We start from the raw sequence: 24,598 nt of genomic DNA on the forward strand, positions 1-24,598 counted from the left end.
AGTCATGATTTGCAAATGGATATATAATAACCCATAAACTGATATCAGCATCAAAACAGCCATCCAACTCGAGTAATAAATGGCCTTTAGAGGGAAAAGATAAAGCCCATTAGGAAGGGCACAAACAACAAGTAAGGGAGTGTGGACAATAGCCTTCATAAAGTCAAGGTTTCTCAGTTCATTCCACGCATTCTGTCCATTCTAAGACATTGTGTGTGATGAGTGCCTAATGCAATCGGACTCTTACTCTCCTTTGGCAAGGCAGGCCTGCAACAATAGACTAAACCTCAGCCCTGCCAACCCCAAACAGGCATGCCAGTCTTCCTTATTCCAGATTTGTGGCTTGTCTCCACAAAGTAATAGTGATTTTCTTGTCTGTACCAATTGCAGGCTGCAGATGGGTAGCCTAATGCTGTAATGTCGGACTAAATTCTCCACAGATGAACTGGAAAATTTCCTTACTCATTCAGAAGTCTGTCAGCCAGCTGTCAGGTCTCCAGGACTCCCTTACTTGCCCAGATCACCAGCGAACAGACGGTGTTCACCACAATGATTAGGCTGTGTTTTCAGTTTAAACCCTTTTCTCCTATCTAATGATTTAATCTATTCTTCTTTCCTCAAAGACTCTGGAAAATGATCATTGGAAATTTCTTAACCAGATGGATTCTTCAAGAAGGCAACTGAGGAAAGTAACAAAACTACCTTGGAGTAAGGGATTAAAAAGTGTATCTCTACGAGCTATTCATTGACCATGACCTCACTCCATGTCCAATCATTCTTCCAAGGTGTCCAGTGAAGGACTCCCTTCTGTGCCAATAGAGATGGGGAATTGGGAAGCAGATGCCAGCTCACTAGCTACTTGACTGTCACTATCAATAAAGAACACAACATAATTTCAGGGGACTCCAAAAGCCAAGACAATATTTAAATAGAACAGGAAATAAGTGACAAATGGGCTACAAAAGAGAAAGGAGGGAAGAATCTATTTCATTTCGCATTTATAAAATTTGAGAACACTGCTCAGTCTAAAAAATGTCTTTTTTTGCCTTCATATATTTGAATTAATAAAGAGAACTTAGAGATCATCTGTGTATGGGCTTTTGGGGTGGTTTTGGTTGGTTTTGTTTTGTTGTAGAGTTTATTCTTCCTCTAGCATTCGATCTGGGTACAATCAGTTCACAAGCATCTAAGAGTGCCTATTCACAGTGTCTTTCTCTATAGAGCAGGGATTTTGAAAAATACAGAAGTTCTTTCTGAATATGTTTCTCTCAGGGGTCTTCCTTGTCAATCATTAGTCTAAATGATTCACTTACAGATAACCTTCCCAATGAGCATGAGCTTTGGGGTTAAATAGGTGTAGGTTCAAAAGCTGACTCTGTCATTTACAGTGCACAAAACATTTAGAAATCTATTTAATTTTTCGTAGCCTCAATTTCCTCATCTTCCAGAGTTATTGTGAATTCTCTATGCATGCTGTCAAGCCACCTGTCAAAAACTCCCCAATGACTCTGGCTATATAGAGTTTATCATGCCTGCTAAACCTGGCCCTGCTTTCCTTTCATTTCCATCTCATGTTACTCTCCTAACACTGCATGCTCAGGGACTCTGACCTACTTTCAGTTCCTTACATCTACCAAGGAGTGTCTCCTATCAAGGCCTTCTCATGTCCTGTTTTCTCCACCTGAATCACCTTACTCCCTGCTCTTATAGCTGGTTCCTTCTCATTCTTCAGATTTCATTGCAAGTTTCACTTTCTCCAAGAGGTCTTCTCAGACCACTTTATCAAATAGGTCCTCATATCATGGTGTTCATTGGTTTTCTTTATAGCTTTTTACAGTTTGCATTCGTATGTTGAGTGGGCCAAAAAATGCCTTCGGTTTTTTAAGTAAAAGATACATTTTTTATTTTCACCAATAATTTTACTGAACAACATATTCACCTTTTTGTTCCACTACCTTCTACCATTTTTCAGGCAACTTCATAATTCTATCTTCCCAAAACTTTTTATCTTTTTGAGCAAAGAACTCTTCCAAGTGCCTTTTACAGTCTTCCAGGGAATTGACAATTTTTCCATTAAGAGAATTTTGTAAAGACCGAAATAAATGGAAATCTGAAGGTGCAATGTCTGGTGAATACGGCAGATGAATCAGAACTTCTCATCCAAGCCGTAACAGTTTTTGCCTGGTCATCAAAGAAACATGTGGTCTTGCATTATCCTGATGGAAGATTATGCATTTTCTGTTGACTAATTCCAGATGCTTTTCATCGAGTGCCACTTTCAGTTGGTCTAACTGAGAGCAGTCCTTAATGGAATTAATCATTTGGTTTTCCAGAAGGAGCTCATAATAGAGTACTCCCTTCTAATCCCACCATATACACAACATCACTGTCTTTGGATGAAGACCGGCCTTTGGTTTGGTTGGTGGTGGTTCATTTCACTTGCCCCACGATCTCTTCCATTCCACATTGTTGTACAGTATCCACCTTTCATCACCCATCACAATTTGTTTCAAAGACGAATGTTTTCATTACATTTCAGTAGAGAATCACATGCGGAAATATGGTCAAAAGGGTTTTTTTCCTTAACTTACGTTGAACTCAAACATCAAAGTGATTAACATAACCAAGCTGGTGCAAATCATTTTCAGTGCTTGATTTGGATATTTTGAGTATGTTGGCTCTCTCCTGCATGGTATAATGTTGATTGTTCTCAATTATTGTTTTGATTTGATTGCTAGCAACTTCAACTGGTCTACCCGACCGTGAAGCATCGTCTCCAGCACGAAATCTCCAGCACGAAATCTCCAGCACAAAATCTCCAGCACGAAACTTCACAAACCACTTCTGACATGTCCAGTCAGTCACAGCACCTTCCCCATACACTGCACAAATCTTTTTGTGCATTTCAGTTGTGTTTTTACCTTTTTTGAAATAATAAAGCATAATATGCTGAAAATGTTGCTTTTTTTTCCATCTTCAATATTAAAATGGCTACACAAAATTCACCAATTTGGATAAGTCTTTTTTTAAATGCCCACTGATATGACAGCTGTCACACACAATCTAATAAAATTGTTTCAAATGAAGTTAAAGACAACTAAGTGCTACTAGATCCATCTTATGGAAAAAAAACAAACGAACATTTTGGCCCACCCAATATTTGTGTTTCTTATTACCTTTCTCCTTCATGGAGGTGGTGGGTATGACTGCCTGGAAGGTTCCCTTCCTCACAACTCCATTTCTTTGATGAATTAGCACCCATCCTTCCTTAGTGACACTACCCAGACTTCCTAGACTAGGTTAAATTCACTCTGTATATATTTCCTTAGTACCCTGTACTTTGCTTCTGGAACTCTCAAAACACTTCTAGTTACTTGGCCATTGCCTCTCTTTCCTAATATACCTCAATGAGGACAGGGCCCAAGTTGTTTTGGTTTATGTTCATATTGCTCAAAATAGTGCCTGGTACCTAGAAGATGCTCAATAAATGTTAACTCTTACCTTTCCCCATGTAACTATTAATAATAAATCCCAGGACCATCTTAATTTTCCCCTACAAAAGTTGGGGAAATCTTCATGTTGATGCCCCCTTTACATGGGGATGCACAGTCTCTGCATTTTCTCTTTCTTTTCTCCAATACACTCTTCCACTTCAGAACTCTCGTGGGAAAACCTAGAATTACTTATTCAGACACTTTCCCAGGGTATTTGATCCAAAGAATGTATAAAAACAGAACAAAGCATAACGTGTAGAATGTGAGGTGAAAATGCCCACCTGATTTTGCTTTGTTTGCTCTAGGGAGCAAATTATACACATATGCAATTATACACATAAGCAATTATGGGGTAAATGAGACCCAAAGAGTTTGTGGGTAGCTTCTGATGATGTCTTTCCTAATTTTACACTTCCATCTTGTCTTCTTTAGCATTTAGATTTTCCTCCTTTCTACCCCTCAAACTCTCCACACTAGCCTAGTTTTCACTTTCTGTATGTTCTAGCAGTGGGTACTTTTCCCAAACCCCAGATCCAAGAAGGATACACTGGTTTACACTTCTCTACTGGAAGTGCTTTGCTCAGAAAAATCCTCACTGGTAAAACTCATAGCTAAGGGGACAGTTGTCACATGATCAATTCCAAAAATTACTTCCAAAACTTTGTTTTTGAAGCTGGCATCTATGATGACATCTTTTCAGGGAATTCCCAAAGCCTTTGAGGACTGGAAAGTTTCCTGTTTATTTTTCAAAATGTTTTAAAAAACTAGTACAAACATAACCTGGCCTAGTTGGAAGGCCAGTTTTTAAACCTTCCACTTGCATGGTTGCAATTGATCCAAAACAAGCTATCACATACGTAAGACCACTAAGTGTTCTAGATGTGTCAAAAATAGATGAAGGGGTATGGACATTCACAGACTACTGATAAAATTTTCAATTATTCTTCTGGAGGGCTTCTCATATTCACGGTCACCCTCATCCTAAAACTCTGAGTTTTGCAATTAATAAAGTTATATTCTTTTTGATCAATTTATTATAATAATTAATAGGAATAAGTATTGCCTTTCATATCTACATCTAGAGTTTTCTCAAAGAAATAATTCCCCTATTTAGTTCTAAGCAAAATTAAATTAACCTAAAGTTTGGGAAACTGTATGACAATCAATCACAAATACTATCTAGGGAACAACAGCAATCTTATAATGGAAAAAAGTTAATTACCTAAATATTTGCAGAATTTTAAGATGTGAGGATAATAGACCAAATTTACTAAAATGCAGCTGAGCCTTGAAAAGTTTAAGCTCTCTCAGAAGCATAAAAAATATTTAGGTTTTGGAGGTTAATCAAGATTGTGGAGCAAGAGGACATGGAGCTCACCTCCCATGACAAATACATCAAAAGTACATCTCTATGTGGAACAATTCTCACTGAAAATGAACTGGAAATTGGCAGAAGGACTTCTATACAACCAAAGCTGTAAGAAAGACATACATGTAATCAGGGAAGAAGGGAAGAAAAGCAGATGGAGTCAGGGTCTGTGTCCCTGGGAGGGGACTCAGGAACAGGGAGAATACAGAGGTGGACTCTGACCCTGGGAAGTGAGTGGTAAGAAGCACAGATTGGGCACCCCAGTCCTGGTGTCCTAAGATGAGCCCACTTGGCTGGTTGGACCACTGGGATTAACAGGAGGGCTGGGCAAAGCCTGGACTCCACCTGTGAGAAGCATGTGCATGTTGGCTTGCCCCCAAGGCAGGGAAGAGAGAGGGTCTGCTCTAGCAGCAATATCCCATCAGACAATATACACTTGAAAACAAAGGCTATAATGAAAATCAAAGAAGGGTATTATAAATGATAAAGGGATCAATAAAAGAAGATATTATACTCGTTAACATATATGCACCCAATACAGGAGCACCTAAATATATAAAGCAAATGCTAACAGTCATAAAGGGAGAAATTGACAATAATACAATAAGTGTAAGGACCTTTAACACCCCTAAACATTAACGGACAAATCAAAAAATCAGTAAGGCAACAGTAGTCTTAAATGATGCAATAAACCAGTTGGACTTAATAGATATCTACAGGACATTCCATCTAAAAACAGCGGAATATACATTCTTGTTAAGTGCACATGGAACATTCTCCAGGATAGATCACTTGATAGGCCACAAAACAAGTCTCAACAAATTTACACCAGAATGAAACAAGAAATCAATTACAGAAAGAAAAATGGGAAAAGAATGAACATGTGGAGACTAAATAATATGCTACTAAAAAACCAATGGGTCAATGAAAAAATCAAAAAGGAAATCAGAAAATACCTTGAGACAAATGGAAATGAAAACACAACAGTCCAAAATCTATGGAGTACAGCAAAAGCATTTCTGAGAGGGAAGTTTATAGTAATACAGGGCTTCCTCAAGAAATAAGAAAAATCTGAACCTCGAGATTATCACACTAAGTGAACTAATTCAGAAAGAGGAAGATAAATACCATATGATATCACTTATGTGTAGAATCTAAAATATGACACAAATAAACTTATCTATGAAACAGACTCACAGACATGGAGAACAGACTTGTGGTTGCCAAGGGGAAGGGGGGTGGGAGAGGGATAGATTGAGAGTTTTGGATTAGCAGACGCAAACCATTATATATAGAATGGATAACAAATGACACCACAGAGATACAAAACATCATAAGAGAATGATATGAACAACTATCCCAACAAATTGGACAACCTAGAAGAAATGGACAAATTTCTAGAAACATACATCCTGCCAAGACTGAATCAAGAAGAAAGAGACAATTTGAATAGATCCATCACTAGAAGTGAAATTGAATTGCTAATAAAAAGAAAACTCTCAGAGGAGCTTCAAGATGGCAGAAGAGTAAGATGTGGAGATCACCTTCTTCCCTACAAATACATCAGAAATACATCTACATGTGGAACAACTCCTGCAGAACACCTACTGAACGCTGGCAGAAGACCTCAGACCTCCCAAAAGGCAAGAAACTCCCTACGTACATGGGTAGGGCAAAAGAAAAAAAGAAAAAACAGAGACAAATCAATAGGGACGGGACATGCACCAGCGGGAGGGAGCTGTGAAGAAGGAAAAGTTTCCACACACTAGGAAGCCCCTTCACAGGTGGAGACTGCAGGTGGTGGAAGGGGGGGAAGCTTCAGAGCCACAGAGGAGAGCGCAGCAACAGGGGTGCGGAGGGCAAGCAGAGAGATTCCCGCACGGAGGATCGGTGCCGACCAGCACTCACCAGCCCAAGAGGCTTGTTTGCTCCCTCTCCGGGACGGGTGGGTGCTGGGAGCTGAGGCTAGGGCTTCAGAGGTTGGGTCCCCGGGAGAGGACTGGGGTTGGGTGCATGAACACAGCCTGAAGGGAGCTGGTGCGCCACAGCTAGCCAGGAGGGAGTCCGGGAAAAAGTATAGACCTGCCTAAGAGGCGAGAGACTTTTTCTGGCCTCTTTGTTTCCTGGTGCGCGAGGAGAAGGGATTAAGAGCGCCCCTTACAGGAGTTCCAGAGACAGGCGCAAGCTGCGGCTATCAGTGCAGACCCCAGAGACGGGCATGAGATGCTAAGGCTGCTGCTGCAGCCACCAAGAAGCCTGTGTGCAAGCACAGGTCACTATCCACACTGCCCCTCCCGGGAAACTGTGCAGTCTGCCACTGGCAGGGTCCCGTGATCCAGGGACAACTTCTGTGGGAAAGCACATGGTGCGCGTCAGGCTGGTGCAAAGTCACAATGGCCTCTGCCACTATAGGCTCGCCCCTTGTCCATACCCCTCCCTCCTCACGGCCTGAGTGAGCCAGAGCCCCCGAATCAGCTGCTCCTTTAACCCCGTCCTGTCTGAGCGAAGAACAGATTCCCTCAGGTGACCTACATGCAGAGCCGGGTCAAAATCCAAATCTGAACCCCGGGAGCTGTGTGAACAAAGAAGAGAAAGGGAAATTTCTCCCAGCAGCCTCAGGAGCAGCAGATTAAATCTCCACAATCAACTTGATGTACCCTGCATCTGTGGAATACCTTAATAGACTACGAATCAGCCCAAATTGAGGAGGTGGACTTTGGGAGCAACGATACATATATAGTTTTTTCCCTTTTTCTCTTTTTGTGAGTGCGCATGTGTATGCTTTGTGTGTGATTTTGTCGGTATAGCTTTGCTTTTACCATTTGTACTAGGGTTCTGTCTGTCCATTTGTTTCTTTAAATTACTAAAAAAATTTTTTTCTTAATAATAATTTTTTATTTTAATAACTTTATTTTATTTTACTTTATTTTATTTTATCTTCTACTTTCTTTCTTTCTTTTCTCCCTTTTATTCTGAGCCGTGTGAATGACAGGCTCTTGGTGCTCAAGCCAGGCGTCAGGGCTGTGCCTCTGAGGTGGGAGAGCCAACTTCAGGACACTGGTCCACAAGAGACCTCCCAGCTCCACATAATATCAAACGGCGAAAATCTCCCAGAGATCTCCTTCTCAACGCTAACACCCAGCTCCACTCAACGAAGAGCAAACTACAGTGCTGGACACCCTATGCCAAACAACTAGCAAGACAGGAACACAACCCCATCCATTAGCAGAGAGGCTGCCTAAAATCATAATAAGGCCACAGACACCCCAAAACACACCACCAGATGTGGACCTGCCCACCAGAAAGACAAGATACAGCCTCATCCACCAGAACACAGGCACTAGTCCTCTCCACCAGGAAGCCTACACAACCCACTGAACCAACCTTACCCACTGGGGACAGACCCCCAAAACAACGGGAAATACGAACCTGCAGCCTGCAAAAAGGAGACCCCAAACACAGTAAGATAAGCAAAATGAGAAGACAGAGAAACACACAGCAGATGAAGGAGCAAGATAAAAACCCACCAGTCCTAACAAATGAAGAGGAAATAGGCAGCCTACCTAAAAAGAATTCAGAATAATGATAGTAAACATGATCCAAAATCTTGGAAACAGAATGGAGAAAATACAAGAAACGTTTAACAAGGACCTAGAAGAAATAAAGAGCAAACAAACAATGATGAACACAATAAATGAAATTAAAAATTCTCTAGAAGGAATCAATAACAGAATAACTGAAGCAGAAGAATGGATAAGTGACCTGGAAGGTAAAATAGTGGAGATAACAACTTCAGACCAGAATAAAGAAAAAAGAATGAAAAGAATTGCGAACAGTTTCAGAGACCTCTAGGACAACATTAAATGCACCAACATTCGAATTATAGTGGTCCCAGAAGAAGAAGAAAAAAAGAAAGGGACTGAGAAAATATTTGAAGAGATTATAGTTGAAAACTTCCCTAATATGGGAAAGGAAATAGTCAAGTCCAAGAAGCACAGAGAGTCCAATATGGATAAATCCAAGGATAAACATGCCAAGACACATATTAATCAAACTATCAAAAATTAAATACAAAGAAGAAATATTAAAAGCAGCAAGGGAAAAACAACAAATAACACACAAGGAACCCCATAAGGTTAACAGCTGATCTTTCAGCAGAAACTCTGCAAGCCAGAAGGGACTGGCAGGACATATTTAAAGTGTTGAAGGAGAAGAACCTACAACCAAGACTACTCTACCCAGCAAGGATTTCATTCAGATTTGACAGAGAAATTAAAACCTTTACAGACAAGAAAAAGCTAAGAGAATTCAGCACCATCAAACCAGCTTTACAACAAATGCTAAAGGAACTTCTCTTGGCAGGAAACACAAGAGAAGGAAAAGACCTACAATAACAAACACAAAACAATTAAGAAAATGGTAATAGGGACATACATATTGATATTTACCTTAAATGTAAATGGATTAAATGCTCCAACCAAAAGACTTAGATTGGCTGAATGGATACAAAAACAAGAGCCATATATATGCTGTCTACAAGTGACCCACTTCAGACCTAGGGACACATACAGACTGAAAGTGAGGGGATGGAAAAAGATATTCCATGCAAATGGAAATCAAAAGAAACCTGGAGTAGCAGTTCTCATATCAGACAAAATAGACTTTAAAGCAAAGACTATTACAAGAGACAAAGAAGGACACTACATAATCATCATGGGATCGATCCAAGAAGAAGATATAACAGTTGTAAATATCTATTCATCCAACACAGGAGCACCTCAATACATAAGGCAAAAAATAACAGCCATAAAAGGGGAAACTGACAGTAACACAATCATAGTAAGGGACTTTAACACCCCACTTTCACCAATGGACAGATCATCCAAAATGAAAATAAATAAGGAAACACAAGCTTTAAATGATATATTAAACAAGATGGACTTAATTGATATTTATAGGACATTCCATCCAAAAAAAACAGAATACACATTTTTCTCAAGTGCTCATGGAACATTCTCCAGGATAGATCATATCTTGGGTCACACCAAGCCTTGGTAAATTTAAGAAAATTGAAATTGTATCAAGTATCTTTTCCGACCACAATGCTATTAGACTAGATATAAATTACGGAAAAAAGTCTGTAAAAAATACCAGCACATGGAGACTAAACAATACACTACTTAATAACCAAGAGATCACTGAAGAAATCAAAGAGGAAATAAAAAAATACCTAGAAACAAATAACAATGAAAACACGATGACCCAAAACCTATGGGATGCAGCAAAAGCAGTTCAAAGAGGGAAGTTTATAGCAATACAACCTTACCTTAAGAAACAAGAAACATCTCAAATAAATAACCTAACCTTACACCTAAAGCAAGTAGAGAAAGAAGAACAAAAAAATCCCTAAGTTAGCAGAAGGAAAGAAATCATAAAGATCAGATCAGAAATAAATGAAAAAGAAATGAAGGAAATGATAGCGAAGGTCAATAAAACTAAAATCTGGTTCTTTGAGAAGATAAACAAAATTGATAAACCATTAGCCAGACTCATCAAGAAAAAAAGGGAGGGCTTCCCTGGGGGCGCAGTGGTTGAGAGTCCGCCTGCTGAGGCAGGGGACGTGGGTTCGTGCCCCGGTCCGGGAAGATCCCACATGCCACGGAGCAGCTGGGCCCGTGAGCCATGGCCGCTGAGCCAGCGCGTCCAGAGCCTGTGCTCCACAACGGGAAAGGCCACAACAGGGAGAGGCCCGCGTACCACACAAAAAAAAAAAAAAAAGGGAGAAGAGTCAAATCAATACAATTAGAAATGAAAAAGGAGAAGTAACAACTGACACCACAGAAATACAAAGGATCATGAGAGATTACTACAAGCAACTCTATGACAATAAAATGGACAACCTGGAAGAAATGGATAAATTCTTAGAAATGCACAACCTTCCAAGTCTGAACCAGGATGAAATAGAAAATATAAACAGACCAATCACAAGCACTGAAACTGAGACTGTGATTTAATATCTTCCAACAAAAAAAGCCCAGGACCAGATGGCTTCACAGGAGATTTCTATCAAACATTTAGAGAAGAGCTTACACCTAATCTTCTCAAACTCTTCCAAAATACAGCAGAGGAAGGAACACTCCCAAACTCATTCTATGAGTCCACCATCACCCTGATACCAAAACCAGACAAAAATGTCACAGAGAAGGAAAAGTACAGGCCAATATCACTGATAAAAATGGATGCAAAAATTGTCAACAAAATACTAGCAATCAGAATGCAACAGCACATTAAAAGAATCATACACCATGATCAAGTGGAGTTTACCTCAGGAATGCAAGGATTCTTCAATATACACGAATCAATCAATGTGATACACCATATTAACAAAGTGAAGGAGCAAAACCACATGATCATCTCAATAGATGCAGACAAAGCTTTTGACAAAAATTCAACACCCATTTATGATAAAAACCCTCCAGAAAGTAGGCATAGAGGGAACTTACCTCAACATAGTAAAGGCCATATATGACAAACCCACAGCCAACATTGTTGTCAATGGTGAAAAAACGTAACCATTTCCACCAATATCAGGAACAAGACAAGGTTGCCCAATCTCACCACTATTATTCAACATAGTTTTGGAATTTTTTGCCACAGCAATCAGAGAAGAAAGAGAAACAAAAGGAATCCAAATCGGAAAAGAAGTAAAACTGTCACTGCAGATGACATGATACTATACATAGAAAATCCTAAAGACACTGCCAGAAAACTACTAGAGCTAATCAATGAATTTAGTAAAGCAGCAGGATACAAAATTAATGCACAGAAATCTCTTGCATTTCTATACACTAAAGATGAAAAATCAGGAAGAGAAATTAAGGAAACACTCCCATTTACCACTGCAACAAAAAGAATAAAATACCTAAGGAAACAAAAGACCTGTATGCAGAAAACTATATGACACTGATGAAAGAAATTAAAGATGATACAAATGGTTGGAGAGATATACCATGTCCTTGGACTGGAAGAATCAACACTGTGAAAATGACTATACTACCCAAAGCAATCTACAGATTCAATGCAATCCCTATCAAACTACCAATTTTTCACAGAACTAGAACAAAAAATTTCACAATTTGTATGGGAACCCGAAGAGCCAAAGCAATCTTGAGAAAGAAAAACGGAGCTGGAGGAATCAGGCTCCCTGACTTCAGACTATACTACAAAGCTACAGTAATCAAGACAGTATGGTACTGGTACAAAAACAGAAATATAGATCAATGGAACAGGAAAGACCAGAGATAAATCCACACACATACGGTCACCTTACTTTTGATAAAGGAGGCAAGAATATACAGTGGAGAAAAGACAGACTCTTCAGCAAGTGGTGCTTGGAAAACTGGATAGCTACATGTAAAAGAATGAAATTATAACACTCCCTCACACCACACACAAAAATAAACTCCAGATGGATTAAAGTCCTAAATGTAAGGCCAGACACTATAAAACTCTTAGAGGAAAACATAGGCAGAACACTGTATAAGGTAGATCACAGCAAGATCCTTTTTGACCCATTTCCTGGAGAAATGGAAATAAAAACAAAAATAAAGAAATGGGACCTAATGAAACTTCAAAGCTTTTGCACAGCAAAGGAAACCATAAACAAGACAAAAAGACAACCCTCAGAATGGGAGAAAATATTTGCAAATGAAGCAACTGACAAAGGATTCATCTCCAAATTACACAGGCAGCTCATGCAGCTCAATATCAAAAAAACAAACAACCCAATCAAAAAATGGGCAGAAGACCTAAATAGACATTTCTGCAAAGAAGATATACAGATTGCCAACAAACACATGAAAGGATGCTCAACATCACTAATCATTAGAGAAATGCAAATCAAACCGACAATATCGTATCAACTCACCCTGGTCAGAATGGCCATCATCAAAAAATCTATAAATGGGCCTCCCTGGTGGTGTTGTGGTTGAGAATCTGCCTGCCAGTGCAGGGGACATGGGTTCAAGCTCTGGTCCAGGAAGATGCCACGTGTGGCAGAGCAACTAAGCCCGCATGCCACAACTACTGAGCCTGCTCTCTAGAGTCCGCAAGCCACAACTACTGAGCCCACACACTTAGAGCCCGTGCTCCACAACAAGGGAAGTCACCTCAATGAGAGGCCCGTGCATTGCAACGAAGAGCAGCCCCTGCTCACTGCAACCAGAGAAAGCCCACGTGCAACAAGGAAGACCAACATGGCCAAAAATAAATAATAAATTAATTTAAAAAAACTATAAGCAATAGATGCTGGAGAGGGTGTGAAAAAAATGCAACCCTTTTGCACTGTTGGTGGGAATGTAAATTGATACAACCACTATGGAGAACAGTATGGAGGTTCCTTAAAAAACTAAAAATGGAACTACCATATGACCCAGCAATCCCACTACTGGGCATATACCCTGAGAAGACCATCATTCAAAAAGAGGCATGTACCACAATGTTCATTGCACCTCTATTTACAATAGCCCGGACATGGAAGCAACCTAAGTGTCCATTGACAGATGAATGGATAAAGAAGATGTGGCACATATATACAATGGAATATTACTCAGCCATAAAAAGAAACGAAATTGAGTTATTTGTAGTGAGGTGGATGGACCTAGAGTCTGTCATACAGAGTGAAGTAAGTCAGAAAGAGAACAACAAATACTGTATGCTAACACATATATACGGAATCTAAAATTTAAAAAAAAAAGGTTCTGAAGAACCTAGTGGCAGGACAGGAATAAAGACGCAGACGTAGAGAATGGACTTGAGGACATGGGGAGGGGGAAAGGTAAGCTGGGACGAATTGCGAGAGTGGTGACACAGATATATATACACTACCAAATGTAAAACAGATAGCTCGTGGGAAGCAGCTGCATAGCACAGGGAGATCAGCTCGCTGGTTTGTGACCACCTAGAGGGGTGGGAAAGGGAGGGTGGGAGGGAGACGCAAGAGGGAGGAGATATGGGGATATATGTATATGTATAGCTGATTTACTTTGTTATAAAGCAAAGACTAATGCATCATTGTAAAGCAATTATATACTCCAATAAAGATGTTCTAAAAAAAAGCAAAGAAAAGGGTCGTATGTGGGGTGATTCTAAAGGATGTAGGATTTCTTTATGAGGTGATGAAAATGTTCTAAAATTGACTGTAGGATGTTGCATATATCTGTGAATATTCTATAAACTATTGAATTGTATACTTTAAATGGGCTAATTGTATGGTATATGAATTATATCTCAGTAAAAGTTAAAAAAAAAAACAAAACCAGAAGGGAAGAAGTAAAACTGTCACTATTTGCAGATGACATGGTATTTTATATAGAAAACCCTTAAGTCTCCACCAAAAAACTATTAGAATAAATGAACTCAACTAATTTGCAGGATTCAAGATTAATATAGAGAAACCTGTTGCTTTTCTATACACTAGTAATGAACTATCTGAAAGAGAAAGTAAAAAGCCAACCCTTTTAAAAATCACATCAAAAAGAAGAAAACACCTAGGAACAAACTTGACCTAAGAGGTGAAAGACCTATACTCTGAAAAGTATAAAACAGTGATGAAGCAAATTGAAGATGATACAAAGAAATGGAAATATATCTTGTGCTCTTTGATTGAAAGAATATTTGTTAAAATGCCCATACTACTCAAAGCAATCTATAGATTTAATACAATCAATCCCTATCAAAATACCAATGACATTTGTCACAGAACTAGAACAAATAATTCTGAAATTCTCATGGAACCATGGAACACCCTGAATTGCCAAAGCAATCTTGAGAAAAAAGAACAAAGCTGGAAGCATCACCCTCCCAGACTTCAAACTATACTACAAAGTTACAGTAAGAAAAACAGCATGGTACTGGCATAAAAACTGACACACAGATCAGTGAAACAGAATAGAGAGCCAAGAACTAAACCCACACACTTATGTTGAATTAATCTATAACAAAGTTGGCAAGAATATACAATGGAGAGAAGACAGTCTCTTCAATAAGAAAACTTATTGGGAAAACTGGGCAGCTACATGTAAAACAATGAGATTAGAACCATTTACTCACATTGTATACAAAAATAAACTCAAAATGGATTAAAAACCTAAATGTAGACCTGAAACAATAAAACTCCTAGAAGAGAATATAGGCAGAACTCTTTTACAAAAATCATAGCAATTGTTTTTTGTTCTGTCTGTTAAGGCTAAAGAAATAAAAGCAAAAATAAACAAATGGGACTTAATTAAACTTAAAACCTTTTGCACAGCAAAGAAAACCATTAACAAAATGAAAAGAAAACTGACAGAATGGCAGAAAATATTTGCAAGTGATATGATCAACAAGGGGTTAATATCCAAAATATATAAACAGCTCATAAAACTCAGTATCAAAAAACCAAACAACCCAATCAAAAAACAGACAGAATACTTGCATAGACATTTTTCCAAAGTGGACATACAGGTGGTTAACAAGCACATGAAAAGATGCCCAACACTGCTAACTGTTAGAGAAATGGAAATCAAAACAGTGAGATTATCACATCACGCCTGCCAGAGTGGATATCATCAAAAAAGTCTATTAATAACAATATTGGCGAGGATGTGGAGAAAAGGACACCTGTGTATACTGTTGGTGGCAATGTAAATTGGTACAGCTACTATGGAAAACAGTATGGAGGTTCCTCAAAAAATTTAAAAAAGTACTACCATATGACCCAGCATTTCCACTCCTGGGTATATAACTGGAAAAAAAAATAAAAATACTAATTCAAAAAGATACATGCACCTCAGTGTTCATAGCAGCACTATTTATAATGACCAAGGTATAGAAGCAACCCAAGTGTCCATTAACAGATGAATGGATAAAGGAGATACGGTATATACACACAATGGATTATCACTCAGCCATAAAGAAAAATGAAATTCTGTCATTTGCAGCAATGTGTCTAGATCTAGAGAATATTATGCTTCATGAAATAAGTCAGACAGAAAAAACCAAATACTGTGTGATATCACTTGTATGTGTAATCTAAAAAATAAAACGAATGTATATGCAAAAGAGAAACAGACTTACAGATACAGAAAACAAACTAGTGGTTACCAGTGGGGAGAGGAAAGGGAGGAGGGGAAAGATAGAAATATGGAATTAAGTGATATAAACTACTGTGTATAAAATAGATAAGCAACAAGGATATACAAGATAGAAATATGGAATTAAGTGATATAAACTACTGTGTATAAAATAGATAAGCAACAAGGATATACAAGATAGAAATATGGAATTAAGTGATATAAACTACTGTGTATAAAATAGATAAGCAACAAGGATATACTGTACAGCACAGGGAATTATAGCCATTATTTTATAATAATTTTAATGGAGTGTAATGTATAAAAATACTGGATCACTATGCTGTACATCTGAAACATATTATAAATCAACTATACTTCCATTTAAAAATTAACCATCAAAAAACTAAGGTTTTGGTAACCTTTTTATATAATATCTCTAAAAATTAACAATGTAAAATAAACAAGTAACAACATTCCAAGTAAAGCATCTCAGAAATCAGCTGTAGGGAAATATGCAGACCCTGCTGATATGGGACAGTATAGGTTTTCATTGCTGATTACAGCAATGAGCAAATATAGTTCTTTGAAAAACAGGTATTATTTAAGTTACAAAGAATTAGACAATATGGCAAAGCTAATTTAATATTTGCTTGTTTAAGAGACATTTTCCTTCCCTTCCCTAGCTGTCTTCTGTATATCACACCCATATGACAAATAGCCCTTGTCCTTCAGGTCCAAGAAGCTGGATTTTAGTCCTAAAAGTGTGATACTGTGCAAGGCACTTAAACTCTCTGATCCTTCACTCCTCCTCATCAAAATAGGGTTAATAACTTCTCATAAGGTTTGTGGATTAAACAATGTAAGGCATGCAAAGTTCCTGCCATATAGCCGAGCATGTACGCTCAGTGCCCAGTAAGTATCTTTCCTCCACCCTTCACTTTAAGAAAATAGAAAATATGCATATCTTGTTACATCATGACTTTAAATGTGCCCTCTTGGTCAATCCTCACAGCACTCCCTTCAATAGATAGATCTCAAACAAATTTCAGTATGCCAACTCCAAAATGTTTTTCAGTAGTTCTGAGAACTGAGAAATAAACAGCCACCATTTAAAAGAGGGGTGGTGGGAAATAACATGGATTAACTAAAGCACAAGTGCTCAGCGGTCACCTGAGCACTTAAGTTACAAAAATGCAGTACCAAAAATAGAATGCTGCCTCTTCTGGCCATCACTCACAACAATGCAATTGCAAAGACAATTGCAAATTTGGTCACATGTCAAGTGGAAAGTTAAAAAACTGGCCATCCAAGTAGGCCAGGTTAAGTTAGTATTAATTTTTAAAGTCATTTTGAAAATTAAAACATAAAACTTTCTAGTCCTCAAAGCTCTTATGGATTCCCTGAAAAGATGTCATCATAGATACCAAAGTGTGAAAACAAAGTTTCATAGGAAGAGCATTTTGTATTTTTCTAAAAAGCATATTCAAGTCTTCAGGGGCTAGAGCTGAAACTGAACTGTATCACATTTTACAATTAGCATCTTTATCCCTATTTAAAATGCATTTCAATGCAAGTAAAAATCACTGCTTTGAAGAAAGCAGGGTAAAAGGAATGATGAAAATACAGTTCACTTTATACTTTATTCCTATTTCTGAATTTATGTTTTGCTGTCTTTTTGCAATCATTGCTTGGGAATTTGGGTAATCCAGGGTCATAATCAAACCTATGCAACTAAGCCAGGGATATGACAGAACGTATCCCCATGTATAAGGAAAGAGGGAATGGTAGGAACTGCGGTGAACTAAAGAGGGGGCAACCTCCATCCAGTTCCCAGTTAGGATAACCACAGAAAACACATGAACCAGTGTTCCAAATCTTCTATTTTTTATTTTATGCGAAAACTAGAATTTCACATAAAACTTGATTTTCCAAAGATGCAGCAATTTCAATTAAAAAAACAAAGCACTATGCAAACTAAAGAAAACATCTATCTGTGAGCCAAATTCACCTTCAGACCCAACTGTGACTACCAATATTTACAGACAATTGAGTTTGGGATGGAGAAGCATAATTGAAGTTGAAGGAGATTACGAACAGTTTAACTCACCCCTTTCTTTCCTACACCCCACCTCTCCTGAAAATATTTAGTTAAGTGTATTCTTTACACAACTTTCTTCTATATTGGCAGGGGTTTGATTTATTATAATAATAAGATACACAATTCATGAAGATTATTTTAGTTGGTTGGCAGGTAGTACCCTTACCAATTTCCTTATTTCTGAATCGAGGAAACTAAAAATCTCAGAAGCTAAGCAGCTTTGTAAATGTTTTTTTTAAAAAAGATAATAGTTCATTGGAAATAAGTCCCCCAAACTAGAGTTTTAGCCAAGGGCTTTTTTGATGGCATCACTGTGACATCTGATTTAATCAAACACCACTCCCATGGGCCCTCCACTGAGGGGTAACTGTGACTTGACTTTGTAAGTTGCCAATTGTTACACAAATTATCCTCCACCCCCAACACATTGCCATCATGGACATGAACTTTACTGCTGACAAATTTGGAATTTATACCTTAAGCGCATTTACCTTAGCTTAAGTCTATATATTTATATCCAGTTATCTGACTAGACATCTCCACTTAGATGTCCAAAGAATTTGCAAACTCATTAATCTAATACTGTTTTGTGGTTTCCATCCCCTTGATATCCTCCAAATCCACAATCATCTGATTTTTGCATTGTCATTGTTTTAGTCCAGGCTTTTTTCATTTTCACCTGCCCTATTGGGAGGACCCTCTTGCTACATTTCAATCAGTTCCTACCCCCTCTTAAGTTTTATCTAAGAAGTCAGCTGAATTTTGTCAGTCCCCTATTTAAAATCCCACAATTACCAATTGACCTCAGATAATAAAAGTCCAAACCTGTGACCCCAGCCTACAGGATCATTCATGGTCTGGCCTCAGCTCACCGCTCCAGTCTCATCACTCCCCAGTCTTCCCCATTAACCCTCTCTGCCTTGATCACTCTGAACACAAGTGTAGTTGGCCCGGGCATACCAGATTCCTGTGGGTCAGACTTACAGCGATGATTCAACCTCATTTGAACTACACTGAGAGTGGAGTGAGGGTGATTTTTCAAACAAAAATAGGGGATGCTATTACCAGAAAAAGACAGTGATTTCTCTCCTACTTGAAATGTATTTGGACATACAGACTCCATCACTTAACAATACCGTGATGGTGAGGCTTATCTACGGAATTTATATATACTAGGTATGTCTGTAGATCCAGGTGTAAAGTTTTAACATCGATGGTATCTGCTTTAGAAAATTTGCTCCCCAGATATGTCAGTTCTCTCTTGTCTCTTTGCCATTTGTAATGCAGCTCTCTCTTCCTATGATATACTTCTTTCTCTTTGATGGTCCCCCTTGTCTTCAAGATTTGGCTCAAGTGTCACCTTCTCAAAGGAAGCTTCCCTTCCTCTGATCTTAGATGTTCCTCATGTGAGCGTCCCTAGCGCTTTGTGCTTAACGATCAGGGCATTTACATGACGACAAGAACTAACCCTTATCATGGAATTCTGGCACAGGGCTTAAGGATTCAATAAACATTCAAAGAATGAAGGAACAATAAATGGCCAATTTATATTTAATAAAAGCTAGCTACCAATCCAGTTTATCCCATGTAATGCTATATCATTCACCTTCTAACAAAGAATGACTACTCCCTGCCCCACCTACACACACACACACACACACACACACACACACACACATGCGTGTACACACACATGCTCCCCGGCATACCCCCATCTCCTCACCTTATCAGGGGTAAGTAGAACCAAACTGCTGGTGGCCCACAGAACCTACCTATCTCCACATGGGTTGGAAAATTGAAGTGTTTGCGATCCACAGTCCTAGCACAACAACATGAACGCACATGATCTCAACAATGATATCTGGTGGTTTATTTTGACCGAGGCTTATTTACTCTAAATTGGATGAGGGTTAACTTAATTAAAGACATCTTACAGTTAAGTGGCTCAGTGATCACTGCCTGGAATGATCCTTATGTCTTGGTGTCTATCAACACATACAAACCACCCATCAGGTCACTAATTGGCGCACTCCATATAGAAGTCTCTAGAGAGAAGCTAAGAAACTAAGTACTCTCTAGCTTCAGTGTACTCTTGAAGCATGCTTTCCCTGGAGATCAGTGCTGTCAAACGGCACTTTGATCAGGGGAGACCATCAAGGCTCCTCCTCACTTTCCGTATGTCAGGATTTTAACAGATACACAATATTGTACTAAATCCAATGTCATCACTTTGATACTTACGAGGAAGCAAAATAAAATGGGCAATTAAAAATCTATGAAGGTCAATTGATTTTCTCTACTAGCAATTATGCCTTATAATTGTTTGCTGAAAGAGGGATTGGCATTTTATAAAGCTAATGATTGGCTGGGATTCTTTGCTTACTGAACCTCTGTGGGTTCAGAGTTTGGGTCTGGATAAAAACCAAGAGGTGAGCAGCATTTGAGAAGCCTCTCCAAAGTCTTTCATCTAGAAGCTGGCTGGTTAGCTCACGAGGTTTCTGACATTTCCCCCCTTCCAACCAGGCTGGAACCCCACTGTAATCAAAATTCACAATGTTCCAGAACCTAGACTTTGGTCCTCATTAAAAACCCAACAGACAAAAAAGTCCAGGAGGCCTGCTAGCCAAACCTTTTCACACGGCAGGGAAGATGTGCATTCGGTTTTATTTTTAAGTTAGCAGACTAGGTCGGGACTCATTTTGAAGTCTGATGAAAGACTAAGAGCCCATGTATCATCTTCTGATTAATCCAAAATTAAACAATTCAGAGATTTTGATCGCTTAGGCTTTTTCTTTAAAACAAATATGACAGATAATAAATAGCCTTCTCTAGTACACATAGAAGGACACAGTGTGTTTGCCGCAGGCTCTTGATGGACCATTCTTCAGCTTATTCTAAGATCAGATAGTAAATCGCAATTTCCTTTTTAAACACTGTTACAATTTTCACCTCTTACAGAAACCACAGTGTGTGTATTCTACTACTTAGACATTACTTACCTGCTGCTTATGTTCCCAGTAATAACCTATCTTGACGTTTTAAAAACATTTTTGAAGAAGTGGGCACCTGATTTACGTAAGCCTTGTAGTACATGAAAGGGGAAAGGAATTAGGCATCTTTGGCAAGGCTCATTAGCTGCATTTGAGTTAAACATACATCTTTGGAGAATAATAAGGTATTCTGGATTTTCCAAGTTTTTTTCCCCTAAATCAAGACTTGAAAATTAAAAGATTTTTAAAATAATAAATGATCAATCCCAAAGGAAATAAATGGGAACCTCAACACACCAAGCAAGATCATGGCTGTTTCAGGGAGAGAGAGGACTAGCCCTCTACATAAAGTGCCTGTCACCACCTGACTTTAATAGCCCCCCCTTCTGTGACCACCGTAGTCCTCTTCACCTCTGGTCCCACTGACCATCCACCTCCAAGCACAGTAAGGAACTCCATCACTCAGGTCCGCACAGGAGTTTGTCTACATCCTCTTTCTAACTCATCACAATGCATTGTGATTATTTGCTTCCTTGAACCTCTTCCCCACAGCCTGTCATCTCCCCAAGGACTAGGACTTAATTGTCTTCATTCCCAGCATATAGCAGAGGACCCAGCACATTTATTTGCATATGCATTTGTTTATTTACACCTTGACTCTCTGCAAAAGAATATTTTGAGGTGTTTTATAGAACAGAGGTATTTATAATTCGAAGGAATAAAAGATAAATCCATAAATAAAAGAGCAGAGTAAAAATAAAAGGCGGTTAGTCAGTGCCTGGCACAGCTACAAGAGTCTATCAGTCAGGGTCTCAGCAGAAATCTGATGGGACATTCAAATGGAATCCATTAAGGACAGTTTGGTAAAGGGAATGTTTGCAAAGGTGTTGAAAAGGTTTAAGAAATGGAAAAAGTGGGTAGTGGAGTGCCTCTGGGAAGATAACAGAATCAACTCCACCAGTTTTTACTACTCTAGACCTGAAGCGTAAGGACAGGAGTGGTTGGTTCACTAGAACCCAGAGAAAGAACTCTAAGGAAAGGCCACCTGATAGGAGCTGTGGACTTACGAAGGGAAGTAGCTAACCTGCAGTGTCCAAACCTGCAGAGTTCATGGAATAAGTACCTAGTCTCTCTTTCTTCCCAGCTTTAGATCTCTTTGTTGGTACCTCACATGGGCCAAATCTAATGGAAGCCCAAGGACAGAGAGCCTCCTGAATACAGTCCATATGGGTCAGGTCCTAGAGTCCAAAGCCGTGTGCAGGAAAGAGGGGTAAGGAGGAGACATCTAACACATAGTACGGGCTTGCTAATTCGGTTACAGACATACTAACAACCAGCCAGGATAAAATGAGAAACATAATTAGTTCCAAAAATCAGAACATTTACCACTAATAATATGTCAGTTGTTTATGAAAAAACCTGAGATAAAAAGCTCCATGGGAACCCCTAAGAGTGACTTTCACAGAGTTCCTTCTTGTAGCCTATGCCTGGAGGCACACCGTGCGCCCAGTATACAGAGCAGTTAAGAAGTAATTTCACAAGGTCACCATAATGGGTTATAAACCTACCCGTTTCATAGCTTGATGATCTAGGGGTAAATGTTAAATAACTTGGAGGAAACATCAAACTGATTATCTTTAATGTAATTCTCCAAGAATGCTGGTCACTTTGTTTTTAACAAAGATTTTGATAAAAGTTGAACACACAATTAACATACCCTGGCAGGGCTTCCCTGGTGGCGCAGTGGTTGAGAGTCCGCCTGCCAATGCAGGGGACACGGGTTCGTGCCGCGGTCTGGGAAGATCCCACGTGCCGCGGAGCGGCTGGGCCCGTGAGCCATGGCCGCTGAGCCTGCGCGTCCGGAGCCCGTGCTCCGCAACGGGAGAGGCCACAGCAGTGAGAGGCCCGCGTACCGCAAAAAACAAAACAAACAAACAAACATACCCTGGCAAAACCAAGGGTTACATATGAAGGATAAATGTGCAGGCTTCAGTAATCAAATGAATGGAAGATAAGGCCAGTTCCTTTTGTGAAATGTAAGATGCCTAACCCAGATGTGCATCTGAATAGATGTCCAACACACACACACACACACACACACACACACACACACACACACACACACACACACAGTCAAGCTGGCACAAGACTCCTTGAAAAGACTCCATAAACATTTGTTTTAAAAAGCAGATATTGAAACATGCAGAGAATGGGGCATACTTCCAGTTTGTGCTTTCTTCATCTTTGCTACCAAGTAGACCCCATTTTCTTCTCCTCAGTATATATTCTGACAGAAACTAGTTATTTCATTCCTTGTTACAGTACAAAGAAATAATGTCCTTCCTGATGTTCTAATCATCATCAAAATCACTAAGTTTTAAATTGCTTTTACTAACTGCTAGACAGTCTACTAAGTACTTTACATGCATTAACTCTCACATAACTATTACCATGTGCATTTTACAGGTGAGGAAACTGAGGCACAAAGAGCTTCAGTGCCTTCCACGCGTGGTCCTTGTCTATCTCTTCAGCTTTATCTAGCATTTCTCTTTTCCTCAATGTCTCCACTTGGAAGACATGGACCTTTTACAGTTCATCACACCTGCTGGTTTCATACCTAGGATACTGGCACAAGCTATCTGTTCTACCTAGAACATGTTTTTCTCTCTCCCTCTTCTACTTAGTAACCACTCAACCTTCAGATTTTATCTGAGCATCACTTCTTTAGAGATGTTTACTTCAATTCCCAGATGAGACAAAATGCCCCTATTTTAGAATCCTATGAAACTACATACCTATACTTTATAGCATTTGTCTGATTGCATTTTTCTATTTTCAGCATAATTGTTGGCTCAATATCTTCCTATTAGACTGAGAGCTACATGAGGGTGAGCAATGTCTTGTCTGTTTACTAGTGTATCAGTGGCACCTAGTACAGCACCTGGAACAATGTAGGTGTTTCTGGAGCCAGCAGTGTGCTAGGTGTTGTAGATAGAACATTAAAAAAGATGGACTTTATCTCTTTGCTCATGTAGTGTTTAGCGTAAGAGGAAAGGTAATCAGTAAGTAAGTGCAATGCCATGTGTGGCAGGGGTTAAAACAGGAGAGGTTCCAGGGAGAACCAAGATGCGGAGGGTTAAGGAAGGTTTCCCAGATACAAAAGCCCTAAATAATAGTGATCACTATGTAGGTGCTTTAGGTATAGTGATTCCCACTGATGTTAAGAGGGAGGTAAATAAGGAAACTGAGGAGCAAGGAAGGTGTATGACTTGCCAAGTTTGCTCAGCTAATTAGAAGGGGAGCTGGATTCAAACCTAGACAGTCTGGGTCGCACTTCGGCGTTCTTAACTCCACCCTGCACCAAGCCTTTGAGTTGCCTAGGCAAAGGAGAGGCCAGACAGGCAGGGCTCCAAACAAAGGGTAGAGCAAAAGCAATGGCTCTGAGCAAAAAAGGACTTTAAGCTTTTAAGAAACTGATCAGTTTGCATTTTTAGAAAGAAGAAGCAAGACCCCCCCCAAAACACTAGCTATAA

Source organism: Stenella coeruleoalba, assembly GCF_951394435.1.
Source record: "Stenella coeruleoalba genome assembly, chromosome: 7".
NCBI classification, from domain to species: domain Eukaryota; kingdom Metazoa; phylum Chordata; class Mammalia; order Artiodactyla; family Delphinidae; genus Stenella; species Stenella coeruleoalba.